The sequence below is a fragment of the Canis lupus genome, chromosome 11 (assembly GCF_048164855.1).
Source record: "Canis lupus baileyi chromosome 11, mCanLup2.hap1, whole genome shotgun sequence".
Taxonomy (NCBI): Eukaryota; Metazoa; Chordata; class Mammalia; order Carnivora; family Canidae; genus Canis; species Canis lupus.
The window spans coordinates 41300511-41322622 of NC_132848.1; the positions used below are offsets into that span (position 1 = coordinate 41300511).

The window sequence follows — 22112 nt, forward strand, 5'->3', positions numbered from 1 at the left end:
GTTTATCAGGCTGAGATTTAGCAAGAGAAAAGCCAATGAATGAAGGACAAATAAACACCCGGGTGCCAGATATTTCTTAAGAAGAACTAAAATCTTTACATTCATGAGCTAATTCTAACAATAACCACATGACAAGGTATTATAGCTCCCCTTTTGGACATGAGCAAAATGAGTCTTACGGATATTAAATGATTTACTCAAAATTACATTGAAGGAAGCTGCCACACTAGAATTGTCCCAGGGACACCAAAGAGGTCTGCCTATTTTATTTCCCTTGCTTCCTGTTAGAGCAGCAGGTACTCTGGTCAATTGCATTTTGCATCTTCTGGCACAGGGAGTGAGGAAATGGATGGGAAATTTTTGTTTTTGAAAACAAAAACCCATCTGGATGTTCGCTGAGTTTCGGAGTCAAAGAAGAAGGGAAGGATTGAGCATGTTGGCATCTCAGTGCTCAAGGTGGCTGCAACGCCTGCCACCCCCTCCACCAGCTCCCTCGTGGCAGTGGGGGTCCTGGGGGATGGGGCTGAGCTCTCCTTCCTCCAATCAAAGGCAGGCTACCCACAGGTTCTGCTACCCGGGGATAGGCCCCAGAAAGTTTTCTACTCAGAAAAGAGTCGAAGAACATGTGGCAGATGGCTCTTTTCCCTAAATCTGTTCTTTTCTCCCTGGACATGGAAGTCATTCAGCTAGAGTCTCTACTTCTCAACCTTCCTTTCTGGTCTTTTTTTTTTTTTTATCATTTTCTTTTTATTTTATTTATTTATGATAGTCACAGAGAGAGAGAGAGAGAGAGAGAGAGAGAGGCAGAGACACAGGCAGAGGGAGAAGCAGGCTCCATGCACCGGGAGCCCGATGTGGGATTCGATCCTGGGTCTCCAGGATCGCGCCCTAGGCCAAAGGCAGGCGCCAAACCGCTGCGCCACCCAGGGATCCCCCTTTCTGGTCTTAAGACTAACTTATTGCCTATGAAATGTGAGCAGAAGCGATGTGCACAACTTGTTTCACATCTTCATTGCAACTGGCTCTTCTTGGGCTTCCTCTCTCTCTCCCTTCCCATGGGCTGGAACCTGGATGTGCTGGCAACCCCGTTAAACCAAGCAGATGCTCAGGGCCCTGTGGGATTGGGACAAAAAAAGGGAAAAATCTGGATCTCTTCGTCACTGTGTGAAACAGAACATCCTGTCAGCCTGGACTGTCCAACTCCAGAACGTGAAAGAGAATACAGTTCGATCCTAGGAGCCATTGTATTCAGGGGTCTGTTTAACAGAAGAACTAAGGTTTTTCACCCTGAATAATATAGAACATTTTGGGGCTAGAGTGCAGGGAAATGATTTCAAGTCAATATCTTGTCTTTCCTCCTTTTTTCCTTCTTTCCTTCCTCTCACAAATATTACTGAGCACCAATTCTCTACCAGCAATGCTCAAGTAGCAAAAGAGTCGTGTTCCTGTCATGTGGGAGCCTCCATTCTAGCAGGGAAGAGAGACAAAGCACATAGACGGGTGTAAAATGAAAACACCTACAGATGGAATATTTGTTGTGAAGGACATACACTTGGGTTTGGAATACAGGTGAGTGGGCAAGAGAAAGCCACCCCAGACAGCATGGTCTGGGGAAGCCACCACGTGGAGGGAGTGTTTCGGTGGAGCCCAAAAGGAAGACAGGAAGCTGGGCATGCAGAAAGTGGGGGGCGCAGCCTTCTGAGTGGATGGGAGCATGTGCAAAGGCCCCAGATAAGGAAGAACTTTATAAGCACAAGGAACGGGAGACAAGAATGAGAGTGGACGACAGACAGACACAATTCCTATCGGCAGCATGGCTGGAGGCTGGGGTACCACTGCCTATTGAAAAGTTTTAATGAGAGGTGTCTGTGTGTGTGGGAGGAGGGGGAGTGCACCCGATTGCTGTTTAAGATCATCTTTTAGTGCTTTATAGACAAAAGACTGTGAAAAGGTAAGAATTCCTACAGCTGGCACAGCCTATAATGGTCCTAGCAGTGGGGATGGAGACTGGTTATAAAAGAAAAAATTGCATTCACATTGATGAAAAATGCAGCACAGAGGATATTTAAAAAAAAATCACAAAAGAATTTCTTTAATCATATAATATTTGAAATCAGGAAAAATAATAAGTACAGGGGCGCCTGCCTGGCTCAGCCAGTAGAGCATGTGACTCTTGATGTTGAGGTTGTGAGTTCGGGCTCCATGTTGATTGCAGAGACTCCTTAAAAAAAATAAGTACAAGCCAGTAGTTTTAAGCATTAAGTTGGAAGAGGATTTCGTAAGCAATATGCTGTCAATTCCAAACAGGCTGGGAAATGCTGGTTTTGAGTTTAGAGGCACTGTCATCCTCTCAATATTTGTAGTTTGGGGGTGTGGGTAAGGTTGTTGAAAAGGGAGTCTCCCCAGAGATACTGAACTTTGCCGTTTCTGGGGGGTGTAGGAGTTGTTATCATGGTGGGACTTTTGAGAGCTTCTGTATCCTGGCCTTTGGAATTTCTACTCCTGGTTTAGAGACAGTGAAGAAGGAAACCGGCACATTTTAATTTATAAAACTTTGTAGACCATTAAAGCTACCTGTTTTTTCTCAAGCCAGTGAAGGCTGGATTTAAGATCCATCATTTCCTTCAAATATTAATTTTTCTGAGTGAGATTTTGCCTCTTAAAGAGCAATATCCTGACTCCTTTTGAAATAACTATTCACAAGCAGGTTCTTTCAGGAAGGAAATGATATAGTTCCCAGACTTGCAGATGTCAATGCAGTTATTACTGGGTGTTCTTTCTCAGGTTTTATTTTTCCCCAGCCTCATGGAGATATAACTGGCTTATAACATTGTGTAAGTTCAGGTGTACAGTGTGTGGATTTGACACACTTACATACTGCACATTTCTGAGTTTAACAATTGTCTTCAGAAATAGGACATCATTGTTTATCCTGTTTTTGAAGGGGGAGGAGGACAGACAAGTGATATTGGAATCTGAAAGAGACCAAATTAAGCATATTGTGAGGCCCTCTTTTGTTGGGTGAGGTTTTTTTATTTTGTGTGTGCGTATCTAAGAAATCTAACAAGAAAAGAAGTGCAAGTTTCAGCTTCTGCACATCAGGAAATGGTTAGTGTGTCCCAGGCTCGCCTTACAGACCTGCTGGGGAGGAAAACCTTCCTTTCTCTTCCCTGCCCCCCATCCCTTCCCATCTCTTACCCCAAAGGATTCTCCGAGGGAACCGGGGTACGCTTGAATGCCCCTGGAGAATGGCTGCTGTCTGTACAGCTGCTCCCAGAATCGGCCTTGGAACCGGGCTCTCCTGGGGGGCAGGAGGAGGGAAGAGGGATGCAGGGTCAGACATGGCTGGATTTCCTATGGCAAGGCTTCCTTGCGGGTGCTTTCTTACTCTGCTCCAAAAAAAAAGGGGGGGGGCCTGGAAGAGGCCTGGGGAGTCAGATCAAATGTACTGGCTCAGAGCCAAAGCTTGACTTGTCCCAGCCTGAGTCTCAGACCAGGGACTCTACGTTCTCAAGTCTTCATTTCTGTCCTGTTGAAACTGATAGGGAAGGTTAATGAGATTAACGTGGCCAAACACTGCGGGCTTCTGAGAAAAGGAGCCAGATCCATGCGGCCACTGTGAAAATCGCGGTGGGGCTGTTCCCGTTGGGGACATTTTCTTGAGCTCTCCTCCAGTAAAACTTGATTGTTTTGCATCAATTGCAAACACAATCAATTGCACTGACAATTCAGTGGGGCTGGTCGCACCAGTGGCTGCCCAGTAAATGCCTGCTGGGTCCGTGAATGAGCGGACGTCTTATTTTATTTTATTTCGCTTCTGACCTTTCCACCAACTTGGCCCAACCCTTGCCACCTTTGCAAACGTACAGTGATTAATATTTTCCGGGATGGGTCCTTTTATTCCGAACAGCAGTTGGGTCTGTGATGAAATGTGGCCAAATGAAGACCTAGTTGAGAACGAAACCCCCGCGCCGTATGGGGCCCGGAAAGAGGAACTGTCCCTTTGGTTGGAGATTTTCTGAATAAAAGTGTCCCTGAGAAAGGTGGAGAGGATGGAAATGTTTGTGGTGTGTGTGTGCGTGTGTGTATGTGTGTGTGTTTATGAGTATTTTTAAAAGTGAAATAGAAGCAAAAGGAGGAGAAAGAGGAAGAAATTTTGGTAAATCTGTAAAGTCGCCACAATTTATGAGAGTTTAAAAGGCAATTTCTTTTTTAAGGGGCAAATTCCTAATTTCCCACATAAAAGTATGGGAATTGAATGGTAAATCCTTCTGTGCCGACAAGACCCCTGAAAAGAGGTATGAAAAAGAGTTACTGTTCCTCTTCCATTCATGTGTCTTGAAAGCCCGTGGATGTGAAACTGCCCTGGAACACACAGCCCTGGGTTTCAAAGCTGCCCGGATGACTTTTCAGAAATGATCTATTGTGGCGCTTTGTTTTGTCCGGGTCGCCCTCGTTTTGTTCTGCTCGGGCTGTATCACTCTTCTGCCGCTGCCATTAATCCACCCTGTCTACTCCTCCCCATTCAGAGGCACATCTTACCCCCGCCCCGCACGGGAGCCCCGGGACGCCGGCCTGAAAGGCTCAGCGTTGCCGCCGCTGCTGCTGCTGCTGCTGCGGAGCGACCCAGGCGGAAAGGCAAAGGGGGTGGGGGGTGGAAGGGGCAGGTGGGGAGCTGGGTGCACAGGCTCACCTGGGTGGTGAGGCTGTCGGGGAAGAAAAGAACAGGGAGCGGGAGAGAGAGGGGGGCATGTAACGTGAACGGGCTTTATCCATCTGCTGGGAGCCTGCACACACTGGAGAGACCTTTTGCTTTGCACTTGCTGAGCTGCTGGGTGAGGCACTGGGAGAAGGAGCCCCTGTGAACCAAACCGCCCTCCAGATTCAGTTTTGCTCTGGGTAACTTGCTGGCAGTTAAGTAAATAAGCTCCTTGCAGCTCGAGGGTGGTCAGATTGGGATAAAATGGCAAAGGACGCAATGCTTTGTAAAAGACAATCGAATCTGGAAATCTGTTTTCTGGGTAGTAACTCAAATTTGATGCCCATCCTTGTATCCTCCTGGAAATATCACTATATTTAATTACATTCTAAGCAGAGAAGACACCTTTTTTTTTTTTTTTGTCTGCTTCTCTGTCCTCCCCATGGCTCACTTTGAGTGCAAGGGGGCTGCTCCGCAGTCCCGAAGGGTCCTGTGATATGCTGGGTTATAAAGTAGTAACAAACATCCCCCAAGTATCAGCAGCTTGACACATTAGTTTGTTGCTCTCACTATACATCCAGTGGGGGTCAGCAGGGAGCTCTGCTCATCAGAGTTGTTCAGGGACGTGGGGCGGTGGAGACTCAGCATCTATACGTCCATCCGTGATCTCCATGGACAGAAGTAGGTACCTCTCAAGGCTCTCACACTGGCAATTAAATTTCTGGCTCAGACAGTGCTCCTCCTAATAACTAAGTCCAATGGCTGTACGCTACGGTTGGGGCCACGAGGCTCCCTCTCTGGTGTCCAGGAGAAGGAGGAGAACCAGTCATCCGCTAGGACAGATCCTGCCCACATTCTCAGGAATCAGTGGAGGGCTACATAAGAGAACAAAGAACAGGGCAGCAAGCCATTTGCAAAATTTCCCTGAATGATAAAAGTCAGAAATTAAATGTGTCGAACACAAGATGATCCACTCTAGCCTCCATTGTCATTTGAGCTGTGCAACCTTAGGCAACTTACCTAACTCTCATCATTGGTAGGGTGAATTGGTGGGCTCGATCAGTGGTTCTCAAACCCTAGCGGGCTTTAGACCACCAGGATCTTATTAAAGCATTTATGACAGGACCTCACCCCCACGGTCTCTGATCCAGCAGGCCTGGGGTTGGGCCCAAGACTTTGCATTACTGACAAGTTGTCAGATGCTGCTGCGGCTGGTCCAGAGGACACATTCTGAGATGGTCTCCACCTGAACTGTAGAGTCCAACACCATGAGGACATGTAATCTCTCCTATAGGGAGTGAAGTAGAATTAGCCTATGAGTTGACTAATAACTACAGTAAAGTTTTCACGGTGAAATTTGACTGGAAAATGATTCACCGGAGCCTCACCAACCCTTGACCTTTCGCGAGAGCACATTTGCATGTTGGGTTGACACATATAGTTTAAAGACACATCTCAATTACAAGATGTGGTCCAGACAGCTGCCCTTGTGGGGACAGAGGCGGCCACTCAACTCTGAGCAATTACTTAAAATTAGACTTGTCAAATTTGTTTAGGGTGACCAGGCAAGTACATACATTGACCTAATGTCACTCTTCCTGGAGGGACGTTGTAATGATTTTGTATATCAGTCAAACTATTCAAATACTAACGCTGCCTTCATGCCGTAATCAACATTCTGGTCAGATGTCATCTTTAGAAGCCCTTGGGGATTTGCATCCCTTAATTATTCTTCAATACCCAAACCAAGCATTCTTTAATTGGTGTAAATTGAACGGTGTTCCAGTGCAAACAAGGAGAGGGCACGCTGATCAATGATTCCGTGCATGTCTATTGGAAAGCCATTGCCATTAGATCAAGTCACAAATCCTCAACTCCATTTGCTTCAATGGAAACACCAGCTCGTGAAGCCAGCAAATACTATTTCTACTTAAGTCATCATGATTGGCAGGCATGCAGTTAAGTTGTGATTACAAAAATCTCGTCTTTCAGGGAGAGGGTTAAAAAAAATCCATCCTAAAATACTTTTCTGTTCTGATGTCAGAAACTGCATTCCAGAGCCTTTTATTGAGAATTCAACTAGAAAAGGAGTATTTCTATCCTCCTGCGATTTGGTGTCTGTCTCTCTGTTTCTAAATTGGAAACAATATAAAATTTTTGTTAACTTGTCAAGCCGTTCTCTCCCATGATATATACATTTTTTCTTCCTGATAGTGCATGAGCCACCTAATCATACTTCCGAACTGTGGTCGGGTAACATGAAGCAGGTGTTCCCTTCTACTTTTAATATGATTGAAAAAACTCCAGGCACTATACTTAAGAAGCCCAGGAAAAATCCTTCTGGTAAATGTGTCATGCCCACTTTTCACTCTTGTCTCTTTGTATCAGCTCTCTCAAATCGATTATTTATCACTGGGATGGGAAGAAAAAGAAGCAACAGGCCCATCACATGCCCCTGGCTCAGATCTGCCAGTCTTCCGCTCCCTCAGCTCAGAAAGCTGTGTTCTGATACTCGAGGGGTGGTGGCTATGTGTGTTCATTTTTCATCTATCTGGTTTTTGACAAAATGTTCTGGTTCTTGGGCAGGGGGGTGTCTTTCAAGTTGATTTAAGTTTGAGTTTTAGAGTGGCCCAGGGCCGGATGCTTCCAGTGAGTGGAGAGGAGGAGTAGAGAGCTGTCAGCTTCCTTGATGATCTTTGTTCAGCTGCTTAGATGTCACAGGGGCTTCCGGTGGGTAAGCTTGCTTGGGTAGCACACCTCCGTGTAGGGCGTGGTCATTTACACACATCCTAACAGAGAGCATATTGCTTGTTTCATGCAATCTAGCCAAAGGTGATGAGGACCTTGGTGCAGGTATTGTGAGGGTGTCTGAGACTCGGGGGGTTCACCTATTGAGCCCTGCTGGAAAAACACAGATGGGGTAATACCTGATGGCCATCTTCTTGTGCCTCGGTAGGTGTCATGGACCAGAGCATCACCTTAAAATAAAAAAGCGCATTCATGCTGGGAAGCCAAAGGAGGTCAGTGTTCCTTTATTTGGATCAAAAGCAGACTTGAAAATGGGCTACAGAAATGATCTGCCTCCTAACAGTTTTTGAGAAACCCCTCAGAATCTGCCATGGTGTGGCTCCCTGCCATCCTGTTTTGTTTTTGCCCCTTTCCTCCTACAGACACTGTTGCCTGACTTGCTTTCTTTAGCCCTGTGACAGGCGCATGGCACCTGAGAGTAGAATCCTCAGTTCAGGTCCTGGCTCTTTCCTTAGAAGTCATGTGACCTCTTTGGGTTCCGAGTTCATTGCTTACCAAAGGAGGAGATCTTTTGAAGTGGACTCTAACATCCCTTGGAGCTGGAGAGCTCTTCTCTCCAGTACCGACTCCCATGGAAGCCAAGGGAAGGGAGCTCACACTGCATTTCTTGAAGTCCATGGCCTGGCTCCCATTCCTGGCAATGGCCATCATATCGCCTGGAATCACATTTAAAATAGAGACTAGTTCAGTAGGTTGAGGGGATAGTGGTGTTGCGACCTCGCTTTTCTGACAGCTCTCAGGTGATGCAGCGACTTGGAACGGTAAGGCCTCAAACAGTAGGCTAAGTGAGGCTCAGGGACTGGTCTGGTTTGCTCAGCACTGGGTGCCCAGCACAGCCTGGCTCAGGGTGCACGGTTCTGCAGTGTTTGAATAAATGAATGCTGGGTGGTGGTGGTGGTGGGGCCTTCAGAGAGCAGGGTAAGCCTCGGATTGCTGACCCTGGGCTCAGATCTCATCCTTCCCATCTCGCATTTTACTTTCACCTAAACAGGCTGGATGCCTCAGTGGGTGCTGTGCTGTGTGGGGGAGCAGGAGGAAGGCAGACACTTAGGGGAGGCCCGGGTGGGGAGGGGCCGGTCCCTCTGCTTCCTGTCTGTCTGTCTCCTGATCATCACCCAGAGGCCACCGCTCTCAAGCATCTACTCTTAGGTGCTTTCTTTCCCCCCTGTTGGTTTCTCTTTGATGCCCATTTCAACCCCACAAATTATTTAGAAGGAGTGCAGGGTTCCATGCAGTGGACTCTGGCTCCAAGAATCACCGTTTATGGAAAGAGCACTGGTGTGGGAGGCAAAATTAAATGGGTATCATTCTGGGTGCCCCACTAACCAGGGCAGCGAATGATAGTCCGTCGGGTGCTCTGAGCTCTGGAGTAGGAGGAGCCTTTCCAGCCTAACTGTTCACAGGAGATAATGCTTGTGAAGACTGTAAGGAATCCACAGTGTGTAGGGTAATGTGAGTTTGAGTTTTCAGGCTGCTGTACCAGGGAGAGTCCTCTGTGGGGGTCGGAGATCATGCCTCAGACTTCCTTTGCTACCCCAGGCTCTCTCAGGTGTGAACGTAGAGAAGGAGGTTCTCTCTCCCTCCCTTCTCCCCCTCTCCTCTATTCTTAGTGCAGGATTCCCCAAATTTTACTGCTAAACTCCTTCATTGCCAGGGAGCTTCCCTGAATCAGCAGGTCTGGGGTGGGTGGTGGGAATCCATCCTTCCATCCTATTCTCTTTTTTTCTGTTTTTAAAAAGGGTTCCAACAGATTCTTATTTTCAGAGATGTTTTGGAAACTGTTTAGTGCAGGGTACCTGGCATGGCTGCCTTTCGGATCACCTGGGAAGCTTTCAAAAGCCCCTGAGTCCAGGGGCTTTTGAAAGATCAGAAAGTCGGGGGATGGGACCAGGCATCTGTGATGTCTACTATCCCCCAGGGGATTCACAAGTGAAGTCTGGTAGGTTTCTGACTTGGTCGCATAGCGCAAGGGAGATGTCAGGGGAGCCCATCACCTTGTCTGTAGGCCAGTGATTCCCTAACGTGACCACATGTCCAGGCACCTTTTCAAAATCCTGATGCATTTCATATCAATTAAGTCAGAATTTTGGGGGGTAGGAGTCTGGCATCAGGAGTTTTTTAAAAGATGCCAGGTGATCCCTACGTGCAGCAGAGCTTGGAATCTGTGTGGATAGGAGTTTCAGGGATGAACCTTACAACCCGTCCCTCAACCCTGCTGCTGCTGGGGATGTGTTGCCTTTCATCCTTGTGTCTTTAATCACCCCCACATCTTCTAGGGAGTCCTCTCTCATCTCACAGGCACTTCTCAGCAGTGGACCCCCTTAGCACCAAGTAGGAGGAGCATCTGCCTGTTTCTCGCGTTTTCCCCTTGCTGTACATACCCGCATGCTGCCTGGGAGAGGGGCTTTTCTTAGTGTATAGTGTTTTGTTTATTGGTGAAATTTACATAACATGAAATTAACCATTTTAAAGTGTAAGACTCAGTGGCGTTTACTCCAATTCACAGTGATATACAACCACTACCTGTCTCTAATTTCAAAACCTTTTTTATTACCCCAGAAAAACACACCATACCTATCAATTACTCCCCAGTTCCCTCTCCCTCTCTAGTGCCTGGCAACAGCTAATCTGATTTCTGTCCACATGGATACTTATTCTGAATATTTCATATCGATGGAATCATAAAATATGTGACCTTTTGTGTCTGGCTTCTTTCATTTCACATTATTTTTAGGGCTCTTCTATGCAGTAGCAGGTTTTAATAGTTCATTCCTTTTGATGATTGAGTAATATTCCACTGTATCTCTGCCTGTTTTTGGAATGGAGTTTTCACAGGCACAGTCCCATCCCTTTACTTACAGACTATCTGTGGCTGCTTTTGCACTTTCACACCAGAGTCGAGTAATCATGACAGACCGTACGGCCTGCAAAGACTAAAATTTTCACTCTATGACCCTTTGCAGAAAAAAAAAATTGCTGATTCCTGTTCTAAATAATATTTTGGGGGAAACTTTGTTATTAGTCCTGCATATGGAAATTCTGAAGTTTCAACATAGTTTATTTTTTCTCATGACATAATTCACAAGTTCAGCTGGATGAACAAATAGAAAGGCTATGACTATTGTGGAAAAGGTGGGTTGTGGGGGAAGACTTGCCCTACAACATAGTACATATGTCCTGGAGCTATATTAGCCATAAGATGTAGTGCTAGTGCAGAAATAAGCAGGTCATGGAAAAGCCTGGAAGCTAAGAAAGGGACATAAACATATGATTAAGGTAGCTTTTCAGGTCAGCTGGGAGGAGATGAATTAGCCCATAGAGGGTGTTGAGCATGTCTTATTGAGACCAACCATGTAGAAATCATGAAACTGAATCCCCTTCTACTTCTCTGAAATAAATTCCAGAGGAATAAAATATTTAAATGAATAAAAATATATAAAAGTATCAGAAAAAAACATTGGTAACTACCTTAGTAAGTTTGTAGCACAAAGTCCCTTTTAAGCTTTGAAAAGGGACACTGAAGGTAAAAAATTGATTAACTTAGCTAAAATTTGATAACTTTGGCTAAAATGTATGACTTCTGTGTTAGAAAAGTAATGTAAGTAAAGCTTGAAAGATAGAACAAAATTAACCTTGGAAATTTTTTTTTTTTATTATAGACAAATGGTTCATGTCTCTAAGAGTAGAAAAAAATGAATGAGAATCTGAACAGAACAAAATAAATAAGGGGGAAATATACAAACTAGTAATAATGCAGTGAATGCAAATGGGCAGTAAACATGATACTATGAGTGTTCAACTCTGCAAATGATTAACGTCAGTGCAACATTGGTGTAAATAAGATGTCATTTTTGTTGGTATTTATCTGACTGACAAAGATAAGGGTGAGGGGAAAAAGGCTTTGTGATACCTTCTTGGGGTCAGTATTTTTGGAGGAAAACCTGGTGGAATAGATCACATTTGTAAATGTAAATACCTTTTGTAAATAATGCCAGTAACCTGACATCCTGGACATTTAGAATATAGAAGAACAACATAAAGAAGTTCTTTGTGGATCCCACGAGTCAAAATTAGCATGTAAACAACAGAAATAGAAAAAATAAAAGATGGTCTTTGCTGCAGTGAAAACTTGGAGACCATCTTAGTTTTCAGCAGCAGGTTATTTTATTTTATTATTTTATTTTATTTTATTTTATTTTATTTTATTTTATTTTATTTTATTTTATTTTATTATTTTATTTTATTTTTAAATTTATATGATTTAAACAATTTAAAGGTTTTTATTTAAATTCCAGTTAGTTAACATACAGTATATTAGTTTCAGGTGTACAATAAAGTGATTCAACATTACCATACACCACCCTGTGTTCATTAAGCAGGCTTTTTTAAGCCCACTTTATGGAAGCTGACATATAAAATCTTTGCATATTTGGTTTATACAGCTTGATGAGTTTGAGGACAAGTATACTCATGAAGCCATTACCAACATTAGGATCGTGGCCACAGCCACAACCTATAGTTTCCTCCCAAACCCTTTATTATTATTGTTATTATTTTATTTTTTTGTGGTGAGATCACTTAAAGTAATATCTACCCTCTTAATAAGCTTTAAGTGTGCAATAGAGAATTGTTAGCTGTAGGCATTGTGCTGTATGGTAGATCTCCAGAATTTATTTTGCAAAACTGAAACTTTGTACCCTTGCCCATCAGCTCCCTAGTTCCTCCACCCAGTAGGATTTGATAAAATAAGGTGTGATATATCCATATGATGTTTTTTCAAGGAGCCACTGCAGGTAAGGTAGCATTTTCGACATTGCTATAGATTCTAAGTATTCTTTTTAAAATCAAGCCTGTATTTATGGTTGTCTTCATCTTTTCTTAAGAAACCAATCTTCTTAACCCATCCATTACGGTGTAAAACAATGCACCCCATTGCCAACCTTGTAAACGTGATGGCTATTACATACCTTTAAACATGTTATGTATTTATTTCTACCAGAGACGTTACAATTAACATGTAAGACTTGAAATATACAAATCCATGTTTTAGGACTGTGGGCTTATGTGTGTGTGTGTGTGTGTGCACTCCTGTATGCATGTATACATGCATCTGTTTGTGCCTGTGAGTGTGCAGTACAAAGAGCCTAGCATCTAGCTGAGGATGGTCCCATGCCCCAGCTACCTAGAGGGGTTCTGTTCCCTTTTAAGACAGATTCAGGGAATTAATAAACCAAGTGAAGACAGAAACCATCCCTCTGAGGATAAAACCTTTCTACCTGTAGGACTCTTTTATCTTCCAACTGGAGCAGCATGGCTGTGGATGCCAGGGGCAACTGCAGAGACATCTGATAAAACTTGCGGTTTGGCATCAAGCTTGATAATCATTACTCAACACTTTGGAAATTCTCATCTTCCTTTTTGAGTTCTTCTTGGGCCTTGTCCACCTCTTATGGTCCTTTGGAATTAGTGTCACTTGGTAACTACGTCCCTACCTGCCCACTCTTCACATTTTTTCCCCACTCCTTCTGTCCAGTTGGTCTGATACAAAAGGCAGTGGTATGCCCAGATGCATGGGCTCTACGTCCTACTTATACAGGAGGGGTTGCCTAAGAGCAGTGACCAGTGAGCTTTTTAATTGCTTATCCTTATCATGAAAATATTTTGAGTTTAGGCTTCCAATACATACCTGTCTATCTATCTATCTAGCCGCCATCTACTTACCTACCTATCTGTTGTGTGCCTCTGTGATTATACTAATAGATGATATACTTTATAAAATTTACATAAATGTGAAAATTCAAAATGATGGCATTAAAAAATAGAAGTGCCAATATTTGCCTGTCATGTCCCATGACTGGTAGACCAGAGGGGAAAAGTCTAACTTTGAGGGGCCTCAGGGGCACTGCAAACACGTGTTCCAGGCAAGGTTTCCTTCCCTAGTGCTCTGTCGGGTCCAAGCTGCCCACTGGGCTGCTGTGAGCCCAGGAAACAAGGTGCTGCTGCAAGTGACTTGAACGAGTTTGTCTCTTAGAGTTTCTTTCACACCCTCCCCTTACTTCTAAGTCTTCCCCCTGCTCTTGAAGCTATACTTGTGTTCTCTCTCAAGTGCTGTTTCTCAATTAGAACTCATACTTGGCCAACCAATTCCTAAGCCACGTGGGCAGATCCAGCTCCTCTCCTCTGCTTTGTGGGAACAGCCCCGGTTTGGAAGTACCCTGCTTCCTTACCCATCTTGGACTTGGACTTGTTACATCTGGACAAACGCTGGAGTGGGCAGATGGATGGATCCATGGATGGATGGTCTTATAGGATTGGTCCAACGTCTCAAGGAGTTGGAAAAGCAAGGATGCAGAGACACACAACTCGAGCTGGATCTGTGTGATGATGCACAGAGCACAACTGATGGGTGCCTCTGAGATGCAAGTCTCTTGGGCGCAGTTATCCTGACACTGTTCTATCTCTTCTGTCCTCAGCTTCTAGAATAGTGCCCAGCACAGAGGAAAGACTTGAGTGAATGAATGACACAAATGTTATCTTGGAGTAGTATCAATCAGGAGAACTCTTCCATTGCTTGCTTTGGTTTGGGATCTAAAGAAACATCTCAATTCATATGCAGGTTGTTTCTCTTCCTAACTGGGAGAAGTGATGAGGGGAGCCAGGGTTCTGCTTTGGCGGATAATCTCACTGACTTGTTCAAATAGGCAACTGAGACTATTGGGTAAGAAAAGTTTTAATGTCATGTCCAGCAGTTTCTCTAGTCAGCTCAGCTAGTCCCCACTGGGGGTCATAGCTTGCTCTGAGACTTAATTTCATCAATATGCTTTTTTTTCTGTATCTCTGGAAACATTTTTTTTTTCCTGCTGACTTTCCTCCCTCTGTCTCAAAAATCTCTTAGTTCCCCATTTATCCTGTCCCCCATGTATCCTCACAAATGAACTTTTGTTTTGGGCTTTCTTTCTACTGCACTTCCTCTCCTCTTTCTAAAGGAATTAAAAATTAAGCACATTTTTTTATTATGGTAGAAAACATAATATAAGATTTACCCTCAACCATTTTTAATCAGATAATTCAGTAGCGTTAAGTATATTCACATTATTGTGAAACAGATCTCCAGAACTTGCAAATCTGAAATTCTATACCCATTAAGCGATAACTCCATTTCCCCCCCTTTGCCAGTCCCCTAGTAACTGCCATTTTAATATCTGTTTCTATGAATTTGATTACTTTAGGTCCCTCGTATAAGTGGAGTCATACAGTATTTGTCTTTTTGTGACTGGCTTATTTCACCTGGTGTCATGTCCTCAAGGTTTACCTATGTTGTAGCATGTGATAGGATTTCCTCCTTTTATAAGGTTGAATAATAATATTTCATTGTATGTACATATCATATTTTCTTTATCTATTCATCTTTTGATAGACACGTGGGTTTCTTCCACTTCTTGGCTATTGTGAATAATGTTGCCATGAACATGGGTGCGCAAATATCTCTTTGAGATCCTGCTTTGCAGTCTTTTGAATTTATACCTGGAAGTGGGATAGCTAGATTATATAATTTTTTGAGGAACTGCCGTATTGTTTTCCGTTATGTCTGGACCATTTTATAGTCTCATCAAGAGTGCACAGGAGTTCTTTGCCAACACTTATTAATTTCTCTTTTCTTGATAGTAGCCCACTTAATGGGTGTGAGGTGATATCTCATCGTAGTGTTAATTTTTTGAGGCACCTCCATACTCTTTTCCATAGTGATCGGTCTGTTCTACAATCCCATTACTAATACACAAGGATCCCAATTTCTCCACATCTTCACCAATCCTTGCTATTTTCTGTATTTTTTGTTTGATTTTGCTTTGTTTTGATAGTGGCCATCCTATGGGGCATGAGACAATATCCCATTGCAGTTTTGATTCACATTTCTCTGAAGATGCATAGTGTTAAACATTTTTTCGTATGCTTGGTTGGCCATTTGCAAGTCTTCTTCAAAGAAATGTTTATTTAAGTCCTTGTTAATTTTTTATTTGGGTTATTTTTTAAAGATTTATTTATTTGAGAGAGAGAGAGAGAGAGCATGAGCACGCACTCGTGCAAGTTGGGGGAAGAACAGAGGGAGAGAAATAGACTCCATCCACTGAGCACAGAGCCTGATGTGGGGCTCCATCTCACAACCCTGAGATCATGGGCTGAGCCAAAATCACAAGTCTGACAATCAACTGAGCCATCCAAGCAAATCCAGTTAGTTAACTAATACACAGTGTAATATTAATTTCGGGTGTGCAATATAATTGTTGTTGAGTTCCTTATGTATTCTAGCTATTAACTCCTTATCAGATATTTATGATTTATAAATATTTTTCCCATCTTTAGTCTTACTTTTCACTCTGTTGATTGTTTCCTTTAATGTGGAGAAGTTTTAAAGTTTGATGTAGTCCCAATGCTAAATGTAGTCCCATTTGTCTATTTTTGTTTTTGTTATCTATGTTTTTGGTGTCATATCCAAAGAAGCATTGCGAAATCCAATGTCATAAAGCTTTTCCTCTATGTTTTATTCTGGTAGTCTTATAGTTTGAGCTCTTAGATTTAGGTCTTTAATCCATCTTGGGCTAATTTTTGTATATGTTGTAAAACAAGGGTCCAGCTTCCTAATTTTGCATTTGGATATCCAGTTTTCCCATCACCATTTGTTGAAGAAACTTATTTCTACAATGAGTGCTCTAGGCACCCTTGTTAAAGATCATTTGACCATGTACACAGAGTTTATTTCTGGGCTTTTTATTCTATTCCATTTTTCTATATGTCGGTCTTTTTGCCAGTACCGCACTATTACTATAGCTTTGTAATAGTCTTGAAATCAGGAAATGAGAATCCACCAACTTTGTTGGTTTAGGCTATTTGAGATCCATTGAATTTCCATCTGGATTTTAGGATTTCTAAAAATTTAAGTAATGCTTTTGGGATTTGGTAGGAATTGGGTTGAATTGGTAGATTGTTTTGGATAGTATTGACCTCTTACCAATATCATCTTCCAATTCATGAATGTGGGATATCTTTTCATTTATTTGTGTTTTTAATTTCTTTCAACAGTATTTTATAATTTTCAGTGTACAAGTCTTTAACCTCCTTGATTGGGCTTATTCCTAAGTATTTAATTCTTTTTGATTCTATTATAGATGAGATTGTCTTCTTAATTTCTTTTTTGGGTAGTTCATTGTTAGTGTATAGAAACACAACTGATTTTTGTGTGTTGATTTTGTATCCCACCACTTTGCTGAATTTGTTTATTGGTCCTAATAGTCTGAGTGTGTGTGTGTGTGTGTGTGTGTGTGTGTGTGTAGTCTTTAAGGTTTTCTTTTTTGAAAATATTTTATTTATTTATTCATGAAAGACACAGAGAGATAGGCAGAGACATAGGCAGAGGGAGAAGCAGGCTCCTTCAGGGAATCTAATGTGGGACTTGATCTCTGGACCCCAAATTGCGTCGTGAGCCAAAGGCAGATGCTCAACTGCTGAACCACCCAGGTGTCCCATCTTTAAAGTGTTTTACATGTAAGATCATGTCATCTGTGAACAGAGATAATTTTACTTTTCTTTTCTAATTTATATGCTTTTATTTTTTTTTTCTTGCCTGATTGCTCTGGGTAGCACTTCCAGTACTATGTTGAATAGAAATTGTGAGACAGGGTATCCTTCTCTTTTTCCTAATGTTAGATGAAATGTTTTCAGTCTTTAACCATTGAGCTGTGAGCTTTTCATATATGGACTTTATTATGTTGGGGTAGTTTCTTTCTTTGCTAATTTAATTTTTTCATCAGGAAAGTATGCTGATTTTTTTTTCAAATGCTTCTCTGTATCAATTGAGAAAATCATTAATTTTTGTCCTGTATTTTGTTAATGTGGTATATTTATGCCCATCTTTATATAGTTCCTGGATCTTGTTAAATATTTCTTCCCAATCTTCAGCTCTCTGACAAAAACGAGTCTTCAGCAAAACTGTGGGTGAAGACTTTAGTCAATATGTTATATATTGTGATATAGTAATATTTAAAACATATTGGATCCTCTAGCACTCATTATTCTGAGTTTTGTTTAAGAGAACATGACTCTATTCTTATGTGTTCACCTAGCTCTCTATTTATAGAACTTCTCTCTGATTTTCCTTTGGATTCTTCCCTATTTTTTTAATCTCTTCTCAAATCCCTAAGTAACCTCCTGTGCATTCCCCAAAAACCTCATTCTGAAATCTTTTTCTTTTCTGTTAAACTGCTCAGTATGGCGACTTACCACTGAGACAATATTAAAACAACAGTAACTGGAACTAGACATTCCCCTGGATGCCGATATTACCTTCTCATTTTGGGTATTTTCTGAGTCCATGGACTTAGATGCAGGTGTTAAGCATATCCATAGTTACTGGGGCGAAAGAAAAAATCAAACAATAAGACAAAACAGGATTATAACAGGCCTAGCAGAAATTTGGTAAGATAGGAATTTTATTTTTAAAGTCAAGCATACTTTAAAACTTAAGGTCATTTTTATCAATGCTTTATTTATAGATGTAATCAATTCCATTCCTAATATGACATGCCTAGAGACATGCCTAAAGAGCTAGTCATAAATGAACGAAAAACAACATGGAACATAATGTACAAATATAAAGCATGAGAATTATCTTGTACTCTCTGGTATTTGTGATCCCCATTTTTTTTTTTTTTGAGAAGCTACAAGTAGGTAGACATGAGAATAAAAGGGTGTAGCACAGGCTCAATCACAAAATGCTGTCTTATAATTATTTTATATTTTTTAAAAGGTTTTATTTATTTGAGAGAGACAGAAAGAGAGAGAGAGAGAGAGAGAGAGAGAGAGAAGGAGATGGAGAGCACACAAGCAGGGGGGTGGCAGAGGGAGAGGGAGAGGGAAAAACAGACTTCCTGCTGAGCGGGGAGCTGAATGTAGGACTCGATCCCAGGACTCCGGGATCACTACCTGAGCCAAAGGCAGATGCTCAACCAACTGAGCCAGCCACCCAGGTGCCCCTCGAAATTATTTTCTAAATGCTGCTATAATTACACTTATTTTTATTAGTTATATATCACAGTGATGTTAATGAAAATGTCATGTCTAAAAGGGACAGTTTACATAAAGCTTTATATTTTAGGCCCATAAAAGCCAGCTTAAAAAAATTTCAGTACTGCAGTTTGGATATTTTTTAATTAGGTAATTGGTAATTGGATTTTAGATTTTATTTCACCTTTTTGAGAGCTTTTTTTTTTTTTTAAGGATCAAAAGCTTTTGCACCCTCATTAATGTCAAAGAAACCAATGTCTGTCTATAACTGTTGTTTTATGGGTAAAATAGTTCAATTGTTGTACCAGTATTATAAAATTCTGGTTTTAATAATTCAGTTATAGGACCTACATAGAATTTCTTGTGAAAAACATATATAGATAGCCAGTATCTTACAAAATGATTTATATTTCATTCATGCTTTAATTTGATTTTATATTTCATTCATGCTTTAATTTGATTTTTAGTAAAACTAGATCATTAGCAGACACCAGTGGTACCATTAAGCCTCAGTCAGTATGTAATACATGATTTATCATTACCTACAGCCCTAGAAACTCTTCATCCCTTGAAAATTGGGCTGAGAAAGTGAAATATGCAAGGCACCCCAAAATCATGTCTTTTGTGAAATCACCAAGTGAGGGGGAATTGTCTGAGTTCTCTGAAGTGTGATGTTTAACTCATTCTAATCTCCTGTGTGAACTCAGGTTTTGTGCCCTGCAGATGGAGTCGCTGCCAGCACGACATTCTTTGTCATGAGCTTACTGTACTCCTTGTTTCATGCAGCCAAGCTGTAGGAGTATCACATTTACCTTCAAAATCTTGGCTTTGTAACTTCCCCAAACCCCAAGCAGGAATTCTGGAATAGCTCCTTCAGTACTCTTTACTTGGCTGGTTCGGCTCCCAGGGGCTAGTTTGTGACAGGATGATCTCTCATAAGGTATTAGGTCCTGTCTTCTTCCCTGTTACGTCCAAGCTCTTTTCTAGCAACAGATTATGTGTGGCTACAGCCACCACGATCACGTCCAAGGAATGGACGGGGTTTAAGGGTAGTAGATAGAAGAACAAACTAAAGTCCTAAATATACTCCTACTACAAATGCCAGTATCTGAAGAATTATAATAAGTAAAATGAATTTAAAAAGATATGCTGATAATAAATAACACAAGCACATGGGGCCCCATTGTTACTGAAAACCATGGGGCTGTGTTGCTTGGAAAGAGAAGTGGGAGAGTCAGGCCCAAGCCAAAGGGCTTGTCAGGCTCTTGCTCAATATTTGTTTGCTCAGCATCATCCTTTCGGGATTTCTGTTGACTTAGGGAAGTGGGGGTAATTAGCTCCCCGCTGCTTCAGGAACTCTCCATGCACATGTTCTCTGACCATCGCAATTTGGAACAGAGTATAAATCTGAGCCAAAAGGTTTGGTCGATCATTGGTCAATTAACCCAATTCAGGCCCTGGTTAAGTGGCCTGGCAGGGTGGCAAGTGGCTTGCAGGGCTCTCCCGCAGTGGGTGCGACCTTCTCTCTCCTCTCCCTTCCTTGACAGCTGGGTTTCCAGAATGCAGTTGCTGGGCCACCTCCCTGACATACAGTGGTAATTTTGGCTGGAAGGAGAACATCTGGGGAGGCTTCCTGTAGCAATCTCTGGAGGCTGAACGAGATAATCAGGCTTAGCAAATTGGGTTGACTAGACAATGAAATATTTATTGTGATTCCTTTTTTTTTCTTTTTTTGAAGTTCAAAAATCCTTGTCATCCCTGGGCTGAAGTCTGTACATGACAGGAATTCACAATTAGATTAGAAGTGGCCTGCTACCACTTACTGATGACCTCAACCTGCAGCACACAGAAGGCAAGTGATTGTGTCTGCATACGGGCTCCATTTAATGGGGTTTCCCCTAATAAACCAGAAAAGTCCATGAAACAAAAGAAAGCAATCCATAAAACCAGCCTGTGTGATGGTCTTTCATTAGTTTTCAGTGGATGAAATATTTTTTCACATGGGCGAAAAGAGAGGCAAATAACTTTGATGGTGTTTTAAAACAGACTTTTATACATGAATAATGTTTAGTCTAAGTGGAACTTATTTTTAAATCTACCTTGACTTGAATGTGTACCAAAAGGACAAAGAGCATTGTCATTTAGACCAAAATGCTGGTTTCCCTTTAAATGTTTAGATAATGGCAGAAAAATCTAGCTACATCTGCCTTGTGTGGTTCATGACCAAGTACTCTTTTCGAATGAGTTGATTAGGTCTTGGCTGTATCCTAAGCCAAGTCACATATCAATGGAGAAGCATTACAGATTCATCATCAAAGAGGGCTCAGTTTTCTGCCCAAAGTGGACAACTGTGTTTCTTGCATGCTCACCCTAATTAGTAATTTGGTATCTCAAAGTTCCAATCAATCAGCAATCAACACTGATTACAGAGAAAGATGAAGGCTCTTCCTCTGGGTATAAGATGATGTCTGCTTAGGGCTTCCTACCTGTCTCGCCCCAGTTCCTGACATTCCCCAGGGGATCCTATGCTTCAGGGAAACTCCTGTATTCCCACACCTGCCCAGATCACTTCTTCCTACATGACTTTACACCTGCTGTGTGCTCCTGACTTTGCTTGTTGGGCAACCTCCTGAATATCTTCTCTTGGAGACCCCCCTGCTTCCATGCTCACCTCCTCTTTGATACCTTTCTGATCAATCTACTTTCTACCATGCTTTATGCTGAGAAGGCATCTCTCCTTCGGCCTCCCATGTCATCCTCTTCATGGCTCTACAGTATCACATTTTTTCTTTTAATATGCCCAGATATTTACTGAGGGTCTCCCCTGAAGTAAGCACTGCTCATATGGTGAGAATATAGATCTGGTCCTTGCCCTCACAGAGCCCACATTCTAGTTGAGGAGAAAGAGAATAAACAGGAATATAAAATGACACTAGGTAGTCTGATGACAAAATATACAGAGGTTTTTTTTTTTTTTTTCCTGTCTGACTTTCCCAGCTCACTGTGAACCAGAGCAGGTGCTGGTGAATCTAGCATGGAGTGGAGTATTCACATACATGAGGTGTCAGGAAATATCGAATAAATGAACAAAGGAAAGGAGCATTCAGTGGACCTATACCTATGTTCCCAATCTTCCCAGCACTGCAGGATGTAAGATAAATGAAAGCAAATTTTACTCGTGTTTACAGGTGAAAAGTTTTCTCTTCTTAAAGAATATCTTTGTGACCTTTTCAGAGATAATAAGAAATTTTCCCCGCTTACCAGAAAACAGCAGCTGGTCCATATAGAGAGGTAGATTGCTAGAAACGTCTCCTGCCTGTCATTGATTCATCATTCAGATAGATTACATACAAGACACGTAAAAAATGATGGTCTGTACCACAGGTTTTTATTTCTATTAAATTCTACGGCATATGATCTTGAACAAACATTTGTAGTCAATATTTGATAAAAAGTCCGATTCAATCAAGTAAATAAAGCATTAGAAAAAATAATTTCATTCCTTTGCTAAACTAAATCCATTAAGACTCCAACACAAGTAGGACGG

The 22112-nt window shown here is 41.9% G+C and overlaps 1 long non-coding RNA gene across 21 annotated transcripts in view; it reads left to right on the plus strand.

Moving 5' to 3' along the window:
• LOC140643050 (uncharacterized) overlaps nt 1–22112 on the plus strand; it is a 114362-nt gene that overhangs the window by 64270 nt on the left and 27980 nt on the right. For 3 of the 21 annotated variants that reach the window (XR_012039449.1, XR_012039452.1, XR_012039455.1), the window contains exon 9: nt 20304–20417. The exons of the other annotated variants lie outside the window; for them this stretch is intronic. This is a non-coding gene — a long non-coding RNA (uncharacterized lncRNA). The remainder of the gene's footprint in view (nt 1–20303; nt 20418–22112) is intronic. 21 annotated transcript variants of the gene reach the window in all.